General features: G+C 38.2%; 1 protein-coding gene across 18 annotated transcripts in view; it reads left to right on the top strand.

The window, feature by feature from the left end:
• Window positions 1-22,768, top strand: part of PHF21A (PHD finger protein 21A) — a 123,632-nt gene that overhangs the window by 5,454 nt on the left and 95,410 nt on the right. Inside the window, exon 1 of one of the 18 annotated variants that reach the window (XM_077784166.1) lies at window positions 19,438-19,476. The exons of the other annotated variants lie outside the window; for them this stretch is intronic. The gene's annotated coding sequence lies outside the window, so the exon portion shown is untranslated. Of the gene's footprint in view, window positions 1-19,437; window positions 19,477-22,768 lie in introns of those variants that run through there. 18 annotated transcript variants of the gene reach the window in all.

Below are 22,768 nucleotides of genomic sequence, written 5' to 3'. Positions count from 1 at the left end.
CCTGTGAGCTCTGTTCTAGGCCACATTCATCCAGCTTCTATGCATTTTTAATGTCCGATTTCTTAAAATGTGTGTTTTGGATTCCGCCCTTCTACCTGGCAGTTCTGCACTTGTAGGACAAAAGAGAAAGTTTGCTTGGTACAGAAGTTGTGTCACCTGCCTCTGGAGTGAGGGACTCTACCTTTGCATGTGTGATTAAAAGTACGCTTTGAAAATGTAACTGGTGTGTTTCTTGAATTGCAGTATGGATGTGTGAGTAGTTAAAACAAATGAGAGCAGATTTGAGCCTGTGACTCTAAGATGGCCTGTGAGAGAACTCTAGCAGAGCAGCCAAGCTTACGGGTAGTTCAGGTTCCTTGTTTCTGCGTATGAAATACAAGCTGTCAGTATGAAAGGAAGAAGGAACATTGATTCCTTCCCCTTTTCCACTTCAACCCTGCAGATCCAAGTTAACTGTATGGATCCCAAATGCAGTATAGTTGCAAATAGTTAATTGAGGAGATCAAGTGGTATCCTATTGAAGGTTTAAATTGTTTTAACAAAACTTCTGAGTAATCGTAATAATTATTTTCTGATAAGCTGGCTGATAGTAACTATGGCAACAGCTGTCTGGCCTACGGACAGCATTGCTGTATTGACAAAACCTTTAGATGCTCCTGAGGCCTCTTGCCTCTATAGGGAAGTGCATCAGGATGACTTTCAGGTGACTGGAGCATCACCATTTCTTTCTCTTGCACTGGGATGCTGTCTTTCTCTTGGCCCAGCCTTTTCCTTTTGCATGGTCCTCTTGCATGTTTCTGCAGGTGCTGCCTGCTAGCCTGGAAATGCTGCAAAGCCTGTCTTGTACTACAAGGACTAGGGAAGCATATAAATTCTTAGATGGAATTTTATATGCATATTATTGTTGTTTTTAAATTGTTTTAATAATAATAATCCAGAGTTCAGGGAAGCGGGAGGGCAAAAAAAAAAGGAGGACTTTTAAATTTTGTTCCCTGGTTGTTTCCTTCCTCGATTAAAACCTTCTTAGAACAGACTGGTAGGGGGAGCTGCCATTCCCTTTACTGAAGTACAGCGTATTCCTCTCTGAGGCCTACGCTGAGACACAGCTATTTAATTTTCAGCTAAGAGCCACTTCTTTTCAGAAGAGAGAGGCAAGCCCCTGCTTCAGCACACTGTAGAAATGGAGGAGGAGAGCAATTTGTTTCCAGATAACTGAATTCTGGACGGGGTGAATATGCCCCTCACCAAACATACTTTTCCTATTGCTATTCGAAAGAGTACTCTTTAATGTTATTAAATGTAGCAGCCTTGGGAGGGAAACCCCATGAATTCTTGTTGCACTTCAGTAAAAGATGTTAAAAAGCTACAGTAAACTGTGCATGTTTAAAAGTAGCCCAACTGCTGTTCTGTAAGGACTCTTGGTTAGCTGATGTTTATTTCTGCAGAAATCTTTGGCCTCTTAACTACAACGCATGAGCAATTGCTATCTATCCAGGTTACCTGATGTTTACCAGCAGCAGTCTCCCCGTTCAGGTTGTGTGTGTTGTTTGCGGGCCTGTGGAAGTGTGCAATATGGCCTACATCTGGTCTCATCTTGAGTAGGAATGTGCTCGTGGAAACTACAGGCCCCAGTGTGCAGTGCTGTGTTTTCATTGCAGTGGCCTGTCAGGATTGTGCTATCCTAAGGCATCCTGGGACCTGTAGTTTTCTTGAGCAGAAGTTGGGGATATGGAGTGAAGAGTATAAGATGCTAGCATAATTCTAGAAATGCAGTCCTCAATACTTTTTCCTGTTCTTGTTGGTCAGCTTAAGCCTGTGCAACAGTCAGGGATTTTTGTTTTCAAGTCAGAAATGGTTTATAGTTGCGTAGTATGTTTAGAGAAATCAGTCCATGAAGGAAGTCTTCCAACTGCTTATGTGTTTTTGTGTAAAGAATATATTAACTGTATTTGCTTAATCTGTGATTGCAAGTATCTTATTTGATATTCTGGGGATTTTTAAGCTTTCAGAGCAATGTTATGGATGGAAACATTTGGCAGAAGGGGATTTCTGTTACTGGCAGTATGGCAGCCATGTTGTCCTTTCCCAGTTGCTGGAAGGACAATGGGTCACGGTGGATTTCTTTTCACACAGTGAAAGAGTTTTAACAGCATTTTTAACTGATGAGAACTCACTTCTCGGCTGTTTTTCTTGAGAGTGAGTGATGACATAGCTGCCTTATGCATCAGAGCAGGGGAACCAATTTATGTTCATGCTGTGGGGGCTAGTGACTCCACTGCTGATTCCCAAGGGGACGCAGAGTCACAAACACAGGTACTGGCAGGTGCCACCAGAAGCAGAACACATCTGGTAGTTTTTGTCAGGTGCGTTTAGTCCTGACCGCTGTGCTTGAACTCACGTCAGACTTGCATCAAAGAATATGAAGTCTTTCTGAAGTCGGTATAGAGGAACAGTAATTTTTCAGAATACTTTATTTATTAGGAACTGTGTATTTTCACACAATGCTCAGTCAGATTTGCCAAAGTTTGAATGGGCCTTAAGCTGATTTTGGTTGTTCATCTAGCAACAAGTTTAATATTTGCTGTAATCTCGTGTGACTTGATTTAGATAGTGAAGTTCATTTTCAAGTGAGCAAACACTTAACTTTAACTGATCCCTGTCAATTATTTTTTTCTTCAGTTTGTATGAGATATTAATATAAAAAGGCTTGTATTTAAGTGGTAGACAATAGCAAATACACTTTGTTTTTATGTTTTTGAAGAAATTAACTAGAGCTCCAGTCTTGCAAGAATTCATGTTATTTAACACTAGTCCTGCAGGAATTAGAGAGAATAGCTGAATGCCTGAAATCAGAATCTATATAAGTAGCAGCAGGATTAAGACCTCCAGGCTTCTAATATTGGAAATTAGCTTCTTTGTAATCACCATAATTAGCTAATATCTAGGGCTGTGTGACAAAATTCTTTTTCTTATAGTAAGTGTCCAAAATTCTGCTCATTATGAATTCACAACTTACATGCACTTCATAGGTTGTACAAAAAAACACCCAAAGCCTAAAAAACATTGCTCATTCCTTCACCTGTACAGATTATATGTATGACAGATATTTTGGTGGTAATAGCCTCCTTGAGTCAGGATTGTATTTTGTCAGCACTGATGCATTGTACGCACTATATGTTGCTGGCACTTTTTAAAACTGATACAAAAAGGTGAAGAGATTAGTCTAAAACCTTACAGATTCTGTAATTGTGAAAGACTTGATAAACAGTAATATAGTTTCCTTAAAGTGTTCCCAGCCCCTTGACAGCCCATGTGGAGCAAATTGCTGACAGGGCATGCACTTAGCTGAAATAGTTACTATTAGTATCTTGACATGATTAGAAAGGCTGACATTGTTGCTATGCAAGGATGAAATTCCCATTCATTGGCTGATTTGGCCTATACAACAGGCAAGAGAAGAAACCAAGATAAATCTGTATGTAGTGGAAAGATGATGTATCTGACGTCCTTCAAGGACGTTTTACCTTCTGTAGAGAGCCTGCAACAGTGCCCTTTGTAATGCTGCTGTATCAGAGTTTCCTAGATAAGGAAAGTGAGAAGTCAGGATGTACGAAAGGGTTTGATGCACAGTTGTAAAGAAAAACTTCTGTAAGTACTTCTTATCTCATAAGAGCAAATCTGTTCTCATCTGTGAAAAAATTGTGGCCCTGTTCAAGCCAGTGGGAAACTTCACAGTTGAATTGAGAGTGCCAGGATTTTTGCCTCCCAAAATGTAGTTTTAGGTGGATTTTGCAGGCCTGAAGCTCTGGACAAGATTTGAAGACTCTCCCACCTGTTTAAGAGGCTGCTGGTGATCCCTGGGGGATCTCACTCTTGGTACTTTGTCTCCTAGTGTCTTTGCTATGCCTTTAAAAAGTGGTGAATACTGAGCTCTTGTAATGCTTTGTAAGGACTTGGAATCTATTTATTCAGGACTTTTACTTAATTTGTTAGCACGACAAAATTTTGCATGAAAGCTAGAAATTAGTCCTTGATGTGTCCAAGGAATACTTTCTGTCTCTGTCCCTCTTGCTAGTGTGACATTGAGATATTTGGTCTGAAATTTGAATAACTTGACTTGTGATGGACTTAAAAAAAATTAAGCCAAAACAATTAAAAGCACAATAAAAATCCAACCCCCTAACCTCACTAACAAACCTTTTTCATAACTATAAAAGTACTACAGTGGCCTATATTACTAATAATGAAGTTTTTTTTTTGTAATTTGCATCTAGCTGTAGCTCAGATACCACTTCACTGATTCTTAGCTTGCAGTAATTGTCTCTGAGAAGCATCTTCATCATGTAAATCTATTGTGTGTAGCATGAATTTGCTGTATTAAGGATGCTTTTGTCAGTGACCCCAAATGGAAAGGATGTGGCTACCTGAGCTTCCCTTTTTACCCTTTCAGAGAGTACATTCTGGTCAGAAATAAATTGGGAAGCACTAGACAGGTTTGTGCTGTTTCTGAATGCCAGGTACCTGCCCTTGAGGTAGTTCTTCAACTGCAGTTCTTCTCCCAAGGAGGAAACCCACCACACCATAGCTCTTATTTTGCGGTCTTAGAGAATTGTGCTGAAGTCAGTGGATTTGTCACTTTGAAATTTGTTTCAGAATCAGCCTTAGTTTCCACTTTTTACCTGCAATTTGGTGTAATTCATCTGCTCTACTTACTTTTGAATGTCAGCCTCTGAAAAAAACATGGAAATACCTCCCTTCCCATAATTCTCATTCATGTGTGGCAGTTCTTCTTGCCATAAGACTTACAATGTCTTCTTCTACCTTCTTGCAGGAATTACATTTGGATGCCTTGCTGTTGAGGAAGAACTTGTATAGTGTTTAGTGTATTTTTTTTTTTCTATGGTGATGAGCTGCTTTCTTTGCAGTCAGTCCAAATCTGGTGGTGTTGGCTGGGGAGATGCAGGTGCAGGGTTAGTGCTCTACTATGGTAACAATATCTTCTCAGCTGCAGAGTCCATTAGTTGGGCATAGGTCAGTGACACTGCAAATACTTACCTCAGGTTGTATTGCACTGACATTGTCATTGCTGCACAATTGCATGAAATGTAAAAATGCTGATTTTAGGTTTGCTCCTTTGTTGAATTGTGTTTCCAATGTCTATCCCCTCATATTGGTTTATCCCTTCATATCCCCTCTTTGTACCTCCCCACCCTCCCTATATCTGGCTGCTCTGGGCGGGGCTCCCTCTCTTTCTTGGGAGGTCCTTCGAAGCTGGATGTGGCCTGGGACCTCTCCAGGCCCTCATTAAATTTTGGAACTAATCCTGAGGGAGAGCGCCTCTTTCCTTTGCTTGTGGGACCAGCTCGTCTTTGGACTCACATGGGAGCTTCTCCCAGCCCCCCGGGATCCAAGGAGAAGTTCCTTCCCTCTGCCTGCCTCACCCCACTGCCCAGCTGGCCGGGCTCCACAGGGGTTTTGTCCCCGTGGATTCGAGGGAGAGACGCAGCACTCCTTCCTGAAGTAAAATAAAATTGTATGATTCCTCACCATTTGGGACCTTCTTTCTGCCTCCCTTTTGCTAACTTAATCTACACTTCTGTGCTCATGGTTGTTTTTGCTTCAAAATGCTGGTTTTTCCTTAAATTAATTATAAATATATTAGGTGATTTCATCATCATATATATAGAACATCTCAGTCTAACTCGCTTGAAACCTTAAACTAAGGAAGGACAGAAATATCTATTAAATACCTGTTTGTGTGTAGAAAGTACTATACATTAGACATGCCAGTACTTTTCTCTCAGGTAAACCAGAAGCTCTTGCATAAATTGGGAAATGGAGTTAAAGACTATCTGCAGATTTTTAAACATATTTTTCCATATTCCCACATATGCAGGATGCATTTTAATCCTTTACCTTTACACCTCTTTGGTATTCCAGTTGGCAGTAAGACTTATATGGGTTTCTTGGGGATCAGAAGTTGCATTAGAAGGGGACTTAAAATTATACAGTAAATATTCTTTTATATTTCTAGTCCTCATGGCTTCCACTACCACCCCTTCTCCCCCCACACTGGATAATAACCAGAGTTTAAATTGATAGGAACTGTGATTTTTCTCAAAGACATTATAAAAATAATAATTAAAAAAAAACCCCAAAAAACCACAACAACCTTATTCTTGAAATGGTAAGGAGAGGAATATGTAAGGACAGAGTAATGAGAGGAGTCCATGAGATTTTATGTGTATGTGCCTGTGTGTAGAGATGTGTTTAAACATCTTTTATAGTACAACAATAGGATTGTTAAAAATCTGGGTATTAATTTTTAAACAAAACAATATGTTTAAAGAGTAACTTTGCAAAGTAGTCTCCATAATGATGGGCACTGCACTGATATCACAGTAGTGTGAGTGTTGCTCTTGATACAACCACGTATCGGCGTATACAAATGCATACTGGTATATGCAGTACTAGTTTAGTGCTCCTCACTGTTTTCTCTCATCTTAGTCTCTGCTCTTGTGATAAGTCTTCCTGCCATGGGGTGGTTTTCTCCATCTTCTGGGACAATATTGGTGTAGGACTGTTGTATACATGGAATCAGTGGATCCCAGGAGAGCATGAGAAGATTGTGATGATGTTGGTGTGAGGGGATGTGAAGAAGTGGCCCTCAGCAGCACGTTACTGCCTTCTCTTCTGGGTGAATCACCCTGGCCCCTTACGGGCCAACTCTGCCCTCAAATAATTGGCTGCCACAACAGCCTTCTTAAAATTGCCAATCCTTTTGTTCAGAAAGTGCAATCATACCATGCTCCATGATATCTTTCATTCTCTGTCAGCATTGTGAAAGTTGAAACTGATATGACTTTCAATTGTTTATAGTAGCCACTAAAATTAGATAAACCTACAATTTATTTTTCCAACTTTAAGTAAATGATCAGTTAAAAATCTGTGGCAATTGGTGTGAGTAAAACTGTTTTGGACACTTAGTTTTCTTGTAGCTGAAGTCTACTTCCATGGTCCAGCGGTCTTGCACTTCCATTAAATGCTAATTGTTTGCTTATGTGATTCCATATTAAATTGGCCCAGTGATTCAGTATTATGTTTGTAACCTAGTGTGTAAATCTTTTTACTTGTATTGAATAATCATGGTTTTGTTCAGATTAGTGACTACCATCATACTCCCACGTTGCATGTGACTACCCCAGCTACAAATACCATTCTCCAGATGTTACAGTTCCCATTTTGAGGAGAAGAAAGAAGAAAAAAAAGTCTTTTATGGGGTAAGGAGGGAGAATATAATAAAAGGGGACAGAAAGACAGTATTTGAGATTGATACCTGTGTACTTAGAGCAGTGAGAATGCCAGCTGACTGCTATGTAGGAGAAGGAAGATAAGAGCACATCAATGTAATAGTTTTGGAGTGCTTCCTGTTGACTTGTTAATACAACATGAAATTTGGCCCAGGCAATCTGCTGTTGTGAATCAGCATAGTTTATTCATTGGAGTATAGGTGTGCTTATTATTATTTGAGAATCTGCTCTACTTAAAAGATAACAGGTCAGTCTGGTAAGTAGCATTATTCCCATGTTTGTATTAGAAACTGAGGTAGCGAGATAAATTGATTTATTCTGCATTGAAGTAATTTTATTGAAGACCTTAAACTAGGAAGGGAGGCCTTCCCTTGTGTGTTTAATACTGAAAACTGTCTGCTTGATTCATCATATCCTTATTGTTGCTATATTGTAAACAAAAGTGAGCCTAAAACTGATACACTGATTAAGTATGGGTGGTGTGCAAATAGGTACTGTTGTCCCGATGGAGGTGAGATTCTTGTAAAACTGGTTGTACAAATAAATAGGGTACTTTTTTTTCTTTTTAAGGTGTTGGATATATTTTTTTGGTTATCTTGGGTTGAAGGAAAAATAAAGGCTTGAATCAGAATGGGAGACCTTCTAATATGTGGGGAGATAATGATAAATATGAAATCCAGTAAAATCTGAGTTGCATGGGTAACCACTGGTGCAAAGAGAAAGTCCTAAGTTCTGCAGAACATGAAAAAAAGAGAAGAAAGATGGTGGTGGTAGTTGTTGCTGTTGAAATTTTGTCCTCAGATCTCTTTCTAGCTTTCTAGCCTTTCTAGCTCTGTTGCAATGTATTAATACAAGCAATTGCATGTTATCATGTAGGTATGATTGTTTCTAAAACACCTCCCGTATGTACTATGTCCTGCATATGAATGAGGTACCAGTAGCTTTACTGCATACCATCCCTGTTTCTGTGCCATACTTTAAGTTTGATACAAAGAATTTTACAGGTCTAGTTGGGTGGAATGGTTCAGTGCACAGCAAAAGTACTGAGTAATGAGTGTCGTCAGTGCTGAAGTCTTAACTGCTTGTTAAAACTATTTTGTGTACAGCTTATGTGTGCAGAATTCTTCAATCCTCCCAAGTGAGTACTGTTCAGGGACAGATAACTTCTTAATTTGTAAAAATGCCTTTTCCAAGTGAAAAATCAGCAGAGTTGGCAATACTCAAGTTTCTGCATCTGTCACACCTGGCTGGGTCCAGTGTTGCTTCCACTATCTCTTAGTGCTGCATAATAAGGGACCTATGTTCCAGTACAAACATGAAAAGTATGACTCCTGTTTTGTTATATGCCGTGCTGTTTATTGTAAACGGCTCACTTAAAACTGTGAGTCTCTTGCTTAGAAGCCCATGTCTGAGACTACCCATGTTGTTTAGCTCTTGAGCTCTGGTGGGATGTTGAATCATGATCATTTACATGCATATCTCTTGTTCTGGAGTATCTCCAGCTATAGCCCTTAATGTCGCTGCTGGTGATCTTCACTGTTGTCTTAGAGTATTTGTCGAGCACAGAAACTTTGGCATGTGCCACTCTCATGTTTCGTTAAGAGTTGTTCTGAGACTGTTTCTGCATAAGCCTGGAGTTGTCTTTCATCAGTAAGCTGGGTTACTACAGTGTCTTTACTGAACTATTTGTATGTTGTGACATCTCTACTCTGTAACTGTGGAGACAGCTTCAAGGCCAAACACAAGACAGTTTAAGTAACCACTATGTCTCATACTCTGCAGTGTGACTTCTGTGAAGTAGGATTCTTGTTTTGGTCACATCTTGATTTATAGATGGGTATAATGAAATTTCAGAAAGTATCTTGTGTTAACAATTCAGTGATTGACGTGCTTCTGTTCATGTGCAATTAGTCCTGCATACATCACCACTGCTTAATGAAATGTTTGTAAAATAAATCTCCGGGCAGGGTATATTGCCGTGGTATTAAAGGCCTGAGATCCAAAGAGACATTGTTAGCTGGCACTGCATTCCTCAGAGAGAAGACTTTCAATTCTTGTTCTTTGTATTGCAAAAGAAAGCAGTTTTGCTTTTTGTAGAAGTGTCACTGAAATGTGAAGTATGCAACTTCATGGGAACTGTATTGCACTGGGAAGCTCAGCCTTGATCATCACTAGGACCAGTGCTTGGAATTGCAGGCAAATGTGGATAAATCTGGAGATATCTGTACAGTTTTCCAGTTGCTCCTCCATCTCTGTGCAACCTAGTGTGTGAGAAGGAAGAAGACAAATCAAAACGCCTGTATTTTGGAATGTATGCGACTCAATGGAGTTTTCCTGTGTAGTAGTTGAAGAAGTAGATATGAGGGAAGAGCAGAAACTCACCTTGAACTTGAGAGGAGAGCAAGAGGATAAGCATTTGTTTTTTATTGGGAGCAAAAAGTGTGAATGAGATTTGAGAGGAACTGTTGGAAGTACACTAGAAGTGACTCTTAATGAAACATGGGGCACTTGAGAAGAAAACTTTCCAAGTTATGTATCAGGAAGACAAATTATGCATGTCTGATGGATTTGCTGGTGGGATAGAGAAGAAATGCTGCCTCGTGGATGATTAACAGTAGTACTGAAGCATGAATAAACTCAGTACACACACATGATTATATCTTCCTGTGTTTCTCTCAGAGATACCAACAAATTCAACCTGAAACATTGAGCCTAAGTCAGCTTGGAGTGAGAAAACACAAAGTAAATAAAAAGTTCCCAACTACAAACAAGAGTGCCAATTTCTTTGAATTGTTAATTTGTAGTGCTGTTTGTTGCTGGTGTAGTTTGCACAAACATCTATGGGATGATAAGGGCATTGTGTTGCTGTTTTCTTTCAGCAAGACCAATTCCAATGCTATTACTGGTCTAGATGATACCTCCCCTTGCAAAACAAAGTGAAAGACCCCCAAACCAATCTGTATGATTCTGTAAGGAGATAGTTATTTAAATAACAAAATTATAATAGCCCTTACGTGAAATGAAGGGGAAAAAAATAGCATTGCCTGAAATTCGTTTCTTGTCCTTTTATGTGACTTAAGGGATTTCTCATGTAAACTGCATCTTTCTCATATAAACTGGATTGTGGTCAGCTTTCTCAACAGTGTAGATGAGCAATAATCTCATTGAGGCAATATCTGTGAGTTCATGAAACTGCTCATAAAGCTGCTTCTCGTTTGTTTGCATGTTTTTATCCTTGATAGTTTCTTGTTCCTGGTAAAGATGATAAGCTTATTGGGTATGTTCATCTTCATCTTACTGCCTACAGCAATACTGGAAGGTTTTATATACTGGACACTTGCTTTGTTTTCCAGACCTGTTGTAATTTTGGGCTTTAGAAAATGAAACTTCTCTGTTTCCCACAGATTGAGACCTGCTTGTTTATCCTACATGGCTTTCAGTTTGGCTATCCTCAAAAGCTCATCTGTCAGAAGAGAAGGAAGCTGACAGTGATGAGAAGGCAGACATTCACCAAATTGTTTAGGCAGTGCTTTCTAGCAGGATTAGCAATACTTCTAGCAGAATTCTGTTCGATGTTTGTCCTGGGCCTCAGCTTGAGTTTATGCATTTTCTGTGACAGTATTACTTTTTCACCTAGATTTCCTTATTAAAACAGAGAGCATCCTGCACTCTTCCAGGGTCAGGCAGGACCTGAAACAAGTTCAGTTTTCTTGGAGAGGAGTCAGACATTGATCTACATGTTCCTTTTGAATCCATTGGTTCAGGAGATCTCACTCTGGTCAGCTGGGAGGATGCCAAATCTTTGCCAGTCTTAAATGGGTCTTGGCAGTTTTTGCAGCAAATATCCATGGCTTATGTTTAGTGCTGCTTTCCAACTTTGAGTCTTTCTCAGTTAGGAGAGACTTCCTGAGTCTCCTTCCATTGACACCCTAATTGGTGAGGGGCTTGGAGGAGAATTTTTCATCAATCTGGTGGGGTATATAAAAACAAAAAAACTCTATAGCCTTCAGTACTTGCTTATGGCTTTATTTCAGTGGTGCATTATGTTGCACAAACCAATATGATTTCTGCTTCATAAGCTGCAATTTCTGCTTTTAACGTTATGTGCTTGAATTTATTTATTTACCTGGTTTATTTACCAGAAAACAAATTTCCAAAACAAACCAAGACATATACCATCATGGCTGCTCAATGTGATTAAACATAGGAACTAACATACTCTGCTGGACCAAATGTCCATCTAATCCAGCATCTTGCCTTTATCAGTGCCTAGCAGCAGCAGCTGACTGAACAGTGTAGGAAATGGGTGCATTCTGTCAGCCGCTGAAATATTAACAGTAGGTTTCTGACAGTTGTTTAGCTGCTGTCTGATATGGAAGCTACATTTGGGCTATTGCACTGTGAATAGCAACATCAAAACTATTTATAGGTGGATTTGCTGCCTTTCTGAACTAATTTATAAATATCTGTGGCTTACACAGTGTTTCACAGCAGCAAGTTCTGTGCAGTTTACCTGCATTTTCTGTGTGTGGGATAGCTTGGTGCAAGAAAAAAATAGTTTCATTCATTTTAAACATATTGTCTTGTAGTCATTCCTCTTGGTACCATTTCTGTTTCTCCCTTTTTTGAGGTGAAGCAGCCAGAATGATGTGCAGCACGCATCACAGCAGAATGTTCCCTGTTTTTTCTCTATTCTGTTTCTAATACCTTCTGAGACTTTTCTCAGACTTTTTGCTGCTTAGAGTTAACTGCTTGCTTGCAGTAATCTTGAAATCTTTTTTATAAGTAGTCATGCCTAGTTTAATTTCATTGTTGTATATTTATAGCTAGATTATTTTTTCCTCTGAGTATATTATTTTGAACTTCTTGACCTGGGACAACAAAATGACAAATGAAAACCAGTCATTTGGTATTACCAGATCCCCTATACTCTCTGAAGTTTAATTACAGCTATCTGAAATGATGGAAAGCATCACAATGTGTGCAGCCTTCCTATTTGCCAGATAAGTTAAAAGTATGTTCACAGGCTTAACCCCAGTCCTTGTTGTGGTAACTTCTCTGTTGACGGTTCAATGTTTTCTTTCTTTTTATTTTCTGTATTACTTTTGTGTAGGTCCTCTCATGGCTTTTGCTCTATAAGGTGGTGTGAGGTATACTAATGGGTTTGCTTCCTTTTGTTTTTGTTGCAAATATGGTGTATGAACATTTTGGTATTTGAGATGTAGATCTCCCAGCATCTCTTTTCATTTGCTTTGAAGTTGGATGTCCAAAAGCTTCATTTCATTAAGATTGCAATCTTTTATATGAATACTTGGCAGAGAGTGTTCCTTAGAAATGTGGGGTTTTGTTGTTGGGTTTTTTTTTTCTTTGTGTGTGTGTGGTTTTGTTTTTTATGTTTTGGGTTCTTGTTTAAATGGCCAGTGCTTTGTAATCATAGTATCATGAATTATATCACCTTCAAAGGGTGATATAATTAATTTCTGCCTCTATAATTTGTCCCTACATCCTGCCTCATCCCAGCCTCTTTTCTTCAGTTTTCTCTTTCAGTTTGTGGAAGTCCTTGTCTTGTCTTTTTAACCAAATCTGTGATGTTTTTACTATGGTCAGCTGTGATATTATTTTGTAATAGATAACAAGAATCCTCTACTCATTTTGTTATTGTGATGGAATTTTAATTTTTTTACTTTAATACTCTGATTTGAAACTCAAAACTTCTCACTCACCTAGCATTGATATCAATGAGTTTTAAGGCAGTTTGACTGTCAGGCAAACGGCAGCTGTTAACTTTCTTAGGTTTACTCCTTGTCTAACTAGAATATCTTAATTTGATTATGGGGGAAGTTTGTATTAACTAGTTGAATTGTTAGGACACAGGGAGCAGATACTCTCACAGAATAAATACTGCTTGAAAGTAATGCTTCTTCTGAATATCATGCTTCTATATATATGAATTTACCTTTCTTTTGCTGCTGTAAGTATTGATTGGGTGTTAAATAATTGAACTCAAACAGTAGTGTGTGAGTGTTCATTCCTATATTTGGAGGGTAGGAAGAAGGGCTACAACAGACACTTCTGTCCAGAAGACTCGTAGCCAGAGGACAAGGAGACTAATGTGTCATGTAGGAACATGCAGATGTGACATCCAGACTGTAACTTGACAGAGGATATTCAAATGAACTAGTTCAGAACTTGGCAACACATGGTAGTGCTGATTTACCTGCTGTAGGAATTGCATCCTTTACTTCAGCTTTGCTCAGTGTGCATGGATTATACAAATTTTCAGATATCTAGGTGATTTAGGTTATTGTTGGGGGAATCAATCCTCCTTCAACGTCTTGCTATTTGTAATTGCCTTTAGTAATTTGAATTACAATTTCACATTATTGTATTCAGGAGTTCATAGCACTTTGTACTCTTGTGTGGGTGCATGCTTGTGATGCTTTGCAAGTTGTAGAAAAAATATTTTTTTAGTAGGTTAGTATTAAGCTGTTGTAGAATTTGAACAGTCTCTAGTGTACTGTGTGACTGCAACAGGAACTTAATAATCACAAAAAGTTTAATTCATAAAAATTGCTCTTACCATGAATGCTTAAGTAAGAACTTTAAAACAGATTTTTGAAAAGTAAGACTGGCAGTTTTTGATGCTCATGAATGAGAAGACTGAATACTGTGTTTTGGTTTTGTAACTCATGAAGTTAAGCAGCTGAAGCTTTCTTTGGTTGTTGGTCTCTAATTGGACAAAGCATGTTTTTGTGTGTTAGTGAACAGACACTTCTAAAAACATACAAAGCCAAGAAATAAATACTTGCACTGTTGTAAATCAGGTCTCATTATTTTGTATTTGGAAGATTAAGCTCTTAAAGTGACTTGACAGAGTCAAGTCAAATGAACTTCAGAAATTGGCAACACATGCTACTGCTGATCCCAAGGTCCTTTGGTCTGTTCAGGAAGCAACCATTCCTGTCTTCTTCAGAAAACAAATTATTTCTTACCATTCTGCCCTCTTCCAGGACTGGAGCCTGTAGAGTGTATGAAAGGATGAGGTACAAGTCTCTTCCCTCACAGAATTTGTGCCAGATGTTATGTGCTTGGTAACGCAACTTGAGAAAATAGAAAGGGCTAAAATAATTGCAATTTTTACTGTTTCTCCAATAGATGATTTGAAAATATACCATTTAGCACAGCTTAAAATGACGAGAGGGACTATTACTCACTGGGAGTGACTTCTGAAACATTAAATACCTCTGGGTTTAGCATTCTGTAAAATGCTCATGTTTGGCTTTGGGAACCTAAATATCTTCTGTCTGGGACAAGCATATATGTTTTTTTTGCAGCAGAGGGGACTGAAAAGAGTGTGGGGAGTGGTGCCATCCTTCTTTTCCTTCCTTCTAGGGAAAGTGATTTTTGAACAACAAGGGACTGAAACACAACTTGTAATTTAGTTGAGGTATATTGTGCAGAATAGAGAGAAGGAAACAGCTGCTAAGATCAGAAAACAAATCTGTAATGGAGAATAGAAAACAGGTCTTTCCAAGGTGTGTATATAAACTTGTTCTCACTTGTCCATCTTTTTTTGTTTAGGCTGTTGTCTAATACTTCATTAGGACTCTGCCATAAATGTTTTCTGAAGTGTTGTCAGGGTTTCCATTGCAATGAGCTGGTTAAATCACTGTTTAAGTAATTAAATATATATTTTAAAAGTTGTATATACTATGGAAACTCTACTTTTGCCTAGAAAAATCTTTTCTCTTTGAACTGAGCTGAACTAATACCTGGAAGAAATAAACTGGTGATTTTTTAGATTTCATGTTGATACTTTTTTTTGAGTGTAGAATTAAATTTTTTAAAGAAAAAAATGGAGTCAATTTTTACCTCCAGTGTTCAGGAAAAGTTTGCATCTCTATTTGCCTTTAAGTCTTGGTGATTTTTTTTTTTTGTGTGTATTTATTTATTTAATGCAGCATTCTGATATATGTTTGACCTCCAGAAGGTTACCCCATTTTGCTTGGCTTGGTGAAGATGAATTTTGGGAGTTCATTTATACTTTAGTTGATGCTATTGTGTTTCTCCAGTAGTTTTGTGTCAGTCCCATGAGGCTGTGTTGCACTGAGTAGTTCACCTGGGTGTCATCCAGGGTAAAGCTATGAGAAAATGTGGGGTTTATCTCACCGTTATTCCATCTTGCCTGATGAGAAAGTTCATGACTTACAGAGACAAAATTCTTTGTCCTGAACATGAGTATTGCAAAGCTACAGCTTAGATTAGAAATCCTAAGAGCAGGAAAATGCTGCATTAAGTAAAGTAAATGCTTCAAAGTAGTTGTCAGAATAGGACTACCTTGGCAGAAGAATCAAGTTCTCTATAAAAACTTCTGAGGTACTTAGGCTACAGCTTAGTTACACCTTCATTTAATAGCTTTGTATGAAAATAAACAGGGAAAGAAAGAATTGGTGTTGAAAGAGAGGAATGTGTGAATATTCAACAGTGTTGGACTTGTGTATCTGTTGGGAGAAAGAAAAAATCCAAATATTCACAGTGCTCAGCAGGAAGCAGGGAAGAGGAGATTTTCGTCCTCTTAGAGGTGTGCTGTGAAAACAGTGATGCAGCCTGGCAGGCCAAGTCCTGTTGCATTCAAGGAACAAAAAACAACAGCTGACAATGGCTCAGAAGCTGCAGGGGAGCTGGTCTAGTAAAGAAGGAAAAAATTAGGGCCAAATCTTTCACAGTAAATTGTGATGCTGTCGTCTTTTTAAATACAGTCATTACAGCTGAAGGAAGCAGAGAGAAAAAGCTGATGCTGGAACAATCTGGTAGTTAAATCTAAGGAGATGGGGAGAAGGGGGGGACTCCTGCTCATCTGCAGCAGCACTGCACACAGAGCTACCTGATTTAGGCCTAGCGACAGTGCGTTGTAGGCCTTGGGAAGGCAGATCGCTCCGGCAGCGTGTTGTGTCAGCGTGACGTGCTCGGCAGTGTGTACAGCCTGCATGCTGAATGCCACCGCTGCCTTTGACTTCGCTTCTCACACTTCTAAGAATGTAATGAAATCCCTTCTCACTCACGCTTTTATTTTGGGATGGAGGGGGAGAGAAAGGAGCTTTCAATATTCTGCTGTGTTCAGAGTTTCAAACAAGCATGTTTTACCTAATTCTGTTTACTGCCTTTTTATTTAGGCTATGTGTGAAACATATTGATACCTTTACATGCGCTATCATAATTTATCAGTACACAAAACTAAAAACTCATGATACTTATCTAATTAATCTCTACACAGGGAATACAGTAGTTATTGTTGGAGGGTCCCAAGCTGGTCTTTTTTTCTTTTTTTTTTTTTCCTTTCTTTGCTGGTCTTTGTGCTCAGGAATGCCAAAATGACAACATGGTTTACAGAAATAATGGCTGGTGAAAATGAAATAAATTTGTCTAAAAAGCAAATTGAATGCAAATATAGAATGAGAATGGTTTTTACTAAATGCAAGCAGGCTGTACTTAGAACAGATGTTATAATCAAAAAGAGAGGAAAATGTGATACCTGTCAGATAGCAGCAGAGGGTCCCAGCCACCTTTTCAGAGTTCAGAGCACCTGACAAAAGTCTGAGACTGTTTTGTGTAGAACTTTGTCAAGTTGATTTGCCAGTATTCATTCTAGAAAAAAAGATCACTTTTAGCGGTGAGAAGCATTACCTTTTTCCTCTTGTTTGTAAAATCTGAAGACAGATTAAGAAACAAATGATTGTTCTTTTGATATTTTTTCGTGTGAACATCTGTTCACTAACAAATCATTTAATATTGTCTCTTGGCAATAATTTAGAAGCCTAACATATTAGAGCAAGTTTTCTGTAGTGTTGTAAAGGCAAGAATTTATGTGTAGTTTCTCATTTTGAGCCATGTCGCTTCCTGTTAAAATGGAAGCTCCACATAAGATGAAATGAACTCCTATATTCTTATAAATATTCTTTTAAGTATTTTTCAGTATCGTAAAGTACAGAGTACAAGAATGTGTATTATCAGCTAATTTTCAATTTTATCTACTGTACCTCATATACATTAAATGGTTTCTTTTTAATATATGTGATAAAATAATTAAATTGAGAAGTCCAGTTTATTATAAGGACTTTGACAGACTAAGTGTGGGCCAGTACCTGTTGCAGTATACTGACACAAAAGTTGACCATAGCAAAGTCAGTATAGATTGGCTTAATCTTGGTATTTAAAGAATACCTATTCCATAATGAAGCTACACAGAAAAGAACAGTGATATCTATTCTGCCTGAGTAACAAGCAGAACAGAAAGAATTCAGGACTGCCAAACTCGGATGCATCTTTACCCCTAGTTGTTCTGTAGGTCTTCCTGTTTCAAAATGAAAATGATGTTCAAATGTGACTCTGTCACTGAAAATGTAGCTCACATGCCAAATTTCTGACCATGTGGGGAAAGTGAAAGGTCACTTCTTGATGATAGTTTTAATTAACAAGAATCAGCAAAGTGCTCAATCCTGTATCCAGTATAGCACACTGGAACTTGATAGCTGCTGAAGGAAGGAAGGTCTCTTCTGCTGAAGCACAGTGCTTCCACTGGTGGAGCTTGTGCATGATGTTTCCCTGACCAATCTGTGAATCACTTAAACTTTGTGTGGAGTGTGACACCCTCTCAGCCGCCATTCCTCCCAGAAAAAGTGAGGACTGCTGGAGGTAGGACCTCTCAGCTGGAAGAGGACATGAAGGAGAGTTCCTTGGCCAGCTGGATTAGCTGACTCTGGGAGTGTTATTTAGCCTGCAGGCTAAATAATAAAAAAGAAACTGAAGGTAGAACTATAAACTTTGAGCAGAACTGGGCTTCACTTAGGTCTTTGGATATACTGATAGTCTAAACTTTCCTTGTGCATGCTTAGCAAACTGCATTTAGCTTTCATGGACACATTGAGACAAGGGTTTTACTGGAAATACAGCACCTGATTTTGAAAGAACTTTATATATAAAGAACTATAAAATATTACCTGTTATTTGAAGGTACCCTGCCATATCACAATACATGTGCATTTTTAAATGTTTGCATGTTATTACATGTGTACATGCTTCTGTCTGATATTTGTGGAACAGTAACATCAGTAGAAGCTTGTGTAGCTAATCTCTCTAAATCTGTCACTGAAAATCTCACTGCTGCTCCTTGTGATTCTCAGCCAGTGATATTTTAAACAGAAAGCCCTTGTGATTGCAGGGCTTGTCTTTTTTTCTTCATTGGAAATGCCTGTTAAATTTCTTTGTTCAACAAATTATCACATTTTGCCTTTTTATTTCTTAATTTTAAAACACATTGTGGAATTGTATCTTTTTCCTGTCTGTTACATGCAAGTTGCCCTTCATCAAAGTGCATTTAACACTAGATTTATTCACTTAACCAACACTCACTTTAAGTAATTTTCACTATACTTTGTAAGCATGGAAATGCTGCATAGATAATACTTATAAGGTAGAAGGAAATTCAGGGTCTTAATTGGAGCCCTGCTGTTCTGAAATTTCTTTGGGAAAAAAAAAAAGTCTGGACTCTTAGGATTCTGTATAAATGTAATATGAAGTTTTCTGTAATGCAGAATGATCTTCTAGAATATGTCTGCTCACTTTAAATAAATTAATTTATACTATATATTCATGTTGGATAGTCCTTCAAAATATATAATCTTTCAGTTTAGTCCTCTCGGTTGTTTAGTCACAATGTTTTGCTTTTCATTTTAACGCTAGATGTAGGAAGACTTTAATTGATTTGCATTCACTCTGTGCTAACATGAAACTGAGAGCTTGCCTTTACTTGCTTGTGTTTTGGACTTGCACTTTCCCTGTTTCAAAGCATTCTTCCAGAATTTAGAGAGGAATCATATATACTTCATTTATCCTGCTTTCCCTCTCTGAGAGCAGAATCTCCTCCTTCCATTTCGACTGAGGAGATGTGTGTGGTTTGCCGAATTTTATTCCTCATGTTTAGTGTTTTAACTTTTTTTTTTAATCTTCACTTGTTTGGCATTTCCCCCTGCTGGCCGACTGCGGTAACAGCAGCTCTTTCCCCGTGGTAATGGAAGGCCAAGACTGTCCTTGAGTGTCGTGGCTGTGTCGTTGAGGCATTGGCTGCTCTTCTGACATTTTTTTGGTGTCCTCTGAACGTCTCTGGAAGGTAAATAAAATTCAAAGAATAATCTGTATAAGCAGGACGTGCACATACCTGAGGTTCTCTCCATCACAAGTGCAGTTGCACTTCCAGAGATAGTCAGAGGTACCTCTAATTTTGCACTTCATGCCTGCAGTCTTGCAACACTACCCAGATCGTCTTTTGTACTCTGGACCTCATACCAAAACTCTTAAGGCAGTTCTGCCTCACTAATATATCTTTCCCACAAGCCAGTTCTTTCTAAGATAAAGTGGGTTGCTAGGAGGGGAAAAAGGGTTTGCACTCAGTAAGAAATTTCTCCTCATGTTTAAAAGGATAAAACTGGGAATAGAGATCCCTCCCTTCATAATGGAATTTCAGGGGGAAAATTAGTTTAATAGGTACTGGGGTAGAGTTTTTAAATTTTTTTCTTGTTCCTTGCATCTTTGATTGTTAAATCAATTATTAGGATTTATCGTCTGTGTTCTTTCTAGAAACAGTCTTCTCTCCTCCTCTCAACTCCCTCTCCTCCACTTTTTCCAAGTAGTCCTCTGTCTCTGCAGTATGAAAGGAGGGCAGGAACTTCTCAGGGACTGGAATGCGAAATTTGCAACACTGGTTAAGAACAATACAGGTTAATTAAACTGATTTTGCTAGATATACCATTAAAAAACAAAACAAAACCATAAAGCACAAACATTCAAATAACTTCCCTTTGCATTTCTTATAAACTTTGAGACCTAAACAGTGGACTATTACACCTAGGAGGGGACAGCTCCTTCTGTTTTTTGTTGACCTTTGATCTTATTTTCCTTCCCAGTGGTATATATACTTTGTAAATACTTGAAAATAATTCAAAAAGGAAAAATTATAATTTTAAGACTTAACAGATTAACTGACATATTTTTGAAATGAAATTGTTGAACAATGTTTAAAAAAATCCCAAATAACCCAGGTTTCCAGCAACTTTATGGAATATCAAATAATGCAGTAAAACATTTTTAGAAACAAATGCAAAACACTCTGCCTTCTGCTGATTTATACCTTCACATCATGTAAATATTTTAATTTTGCAAAAGATTCCTCAGCTCTCCACTTCAAATATGAACTTTGCTGTTGCACTGTTAGTAAAAGATAAACTAACAGACCTTATTACTACTCTTCATGTGTGTTTAGCTAAACAGTTCTTCTGGAAAGTAATTCACTGAAAATAAAAATCCAGGTCATTCAACTTTTTTTACACGAGCAAGAAATTAGCCACACTGCATGTAAGATGATTTTGTGTGCACCTAGAACCTGGTGAAAAGTAACTCGCCGAGCAAAGTGAGGCTTAGTGGTTCTGCAATACTAGAACTTCTGAATACGACAGTGCTGTAAAACATCCTTGTACACTGGTGTCTGGGTACAAAAAGGAGAATTTTACTGATGGCAGTTTTATGAATGTTAGGTTAAATGGGGAATCTTTGGTACCAAGTCAGAAAGAACATCTTCCAGGCTTACTAATGATCATAGGTTAGAGAGGCTTCTCTGATTCAATAAATAGGCTAAGACTGTGCAAAGAAGAAGGGTTTATGCACAGGTAAAAAGTGGAGAGCAATATATCTTAAATCTGCTCAAGTGACAGATGATTCTGAGATTTGAAAACATGTTTGTGCTAATTTTTTACAAGGCCCAATGTAGTTTATAATTTTGCCAGAGGGTGAGAGTTCATACTCCTTCCCACCCCCAAGATGCTGGGAAAGACTGTGTTCAGGAAGAATTACTAATGCCCAATGTAGTTGTAGTCATAGGACAAGAGCTAAGAGGGTAATTGTCAACTGTTTACATGTGTTTGGTGCCATGGCAAGTTTTGGCTGATATTTTAAGAATCAGCTTGTGAGGTGGTTTTATCTTTACACTAGAGTTGGTCTTTTAAACAGTAATGAGTCTTCCAGCTCATTTTGTATGTGTTAAATATAGTACTGCTTCTGCAAAGACAAATGATGATGTTGCACAATTCTATTTAAACTTAGTTTGATGGTTTTATAAAGTGTTTCAGGGAAGGTGAAGCAATCTATCCCCAAGTGAAGTCGGCTTTAGGTGTCTTAAACTCCAAACTGCATTTGCTTCATGGCAGAAAAACTTTTAGGTAGAACTGAAGTTGTACTTTGAATCCTATAAGTTGTCTGCATGCATGAGCAGAAAATCCAGGCTCCTTGACCAGTTTGGGAAGAGTTATTCTATCAGTAGTGTGTGGGGATAAGGAATGAGGAGGAGAGAGCAGTTGTACAGATGGACAAATTGGAAGGCATGACTTCTACACTTCAGTGCAGTCTTAGTTATCTTGAGCAATCTTGTTGGTCCCTTTACCACCTGCTTGGCATGTGTTCCTGGGGCTGACTGGGAATTCTCCCAGCTGCAGCACAACAGGAAGGTCAGATTCTGTGCACTGCCACAAAGGAGGTTTGTTTTTGTCACAGAAGCAGCAGCACCAGCACCACTAATGATGGTCATCGAAACACGAGCCTTATAATAATATATGAAATTGGTTATATACCCTGTCTGGCCTGTGTCTTCTTAAGACTGCAGAAATCCTGCCCTGTGAAGGAATATGAGTTGCTGACTTGAAAATCACAGTAAAGTGTCTGCCATGACTTGTTTTCTTAGAAGATAGTGGTAGAGTGCTCTCTATATCCAGGATGTCTTTCAAGTATGGGAGGGAGAGCTGTTGCTTTGATGAGTTCACATCTAAAAACAAAAGTCCAAAGAAAAAAACTCTGAATCCCTTCTGTGTGGTGTATATTTTGTGCACAGACACACACAAAATTAATAATGCTTTACCCTCATATTGTAGAGCAATTCTCTGAAATGTGAAAAGATATCAGGTTCACAATTGCCTGTGCACAGCATTTAGTCTTTTTTTTTTTTTTCTGTGTACTGAACAACACTGAGATCCTTTTGGCAAAAAGTATAAGATGCATAATTAAATATTGTAACATGATATAGATGGATAGAGTTCCATGGTTTGACAATAAACATTTGCTAGTTTCTAGAGTTAGGAAGAATGTAAAGAAAAAATTGCTGAATGTGACATTTAATTCTTTCCAGTTTTTCCAAGTGAGTCTCTGGTAGCATAAACTTTATCGTATAACTTGAAAGTAGTAATAAGTATATAAGTGTTATAACCAGACATCTTAATATACAGATAATGAACATTTAAACAGTCTTAAGTTTTCAGGTGCAGTATGCTAAAATGTTTTCACCACCATGTGTTTTTCTGATGTCTTCAGGTGCTACTAAGCCTTAAACACAGGAGTTTTGAAGTCTTAGTTTTCATAAT

The sequence above is a fragment of the Lonchura striata genome, chromosome 6 (assembly GCF_046129695.1).
Source record: "Lonchura striata isolate bLonStr1 chromosome 6, bLonStr1.mat, whole genome shotgun sequence".
NCBI classification, from domain to species: domain Eukaryota; kingdom Metazoa; phylum Chordata; class Aves; order Passeriformes; family Estrildidae; genus Lonchura; species Lonchura striata.
Note: the sequence above shows the minus strand (reverse complement) of the source record. Positions and strands in the feature narration are given on the sequence as shown.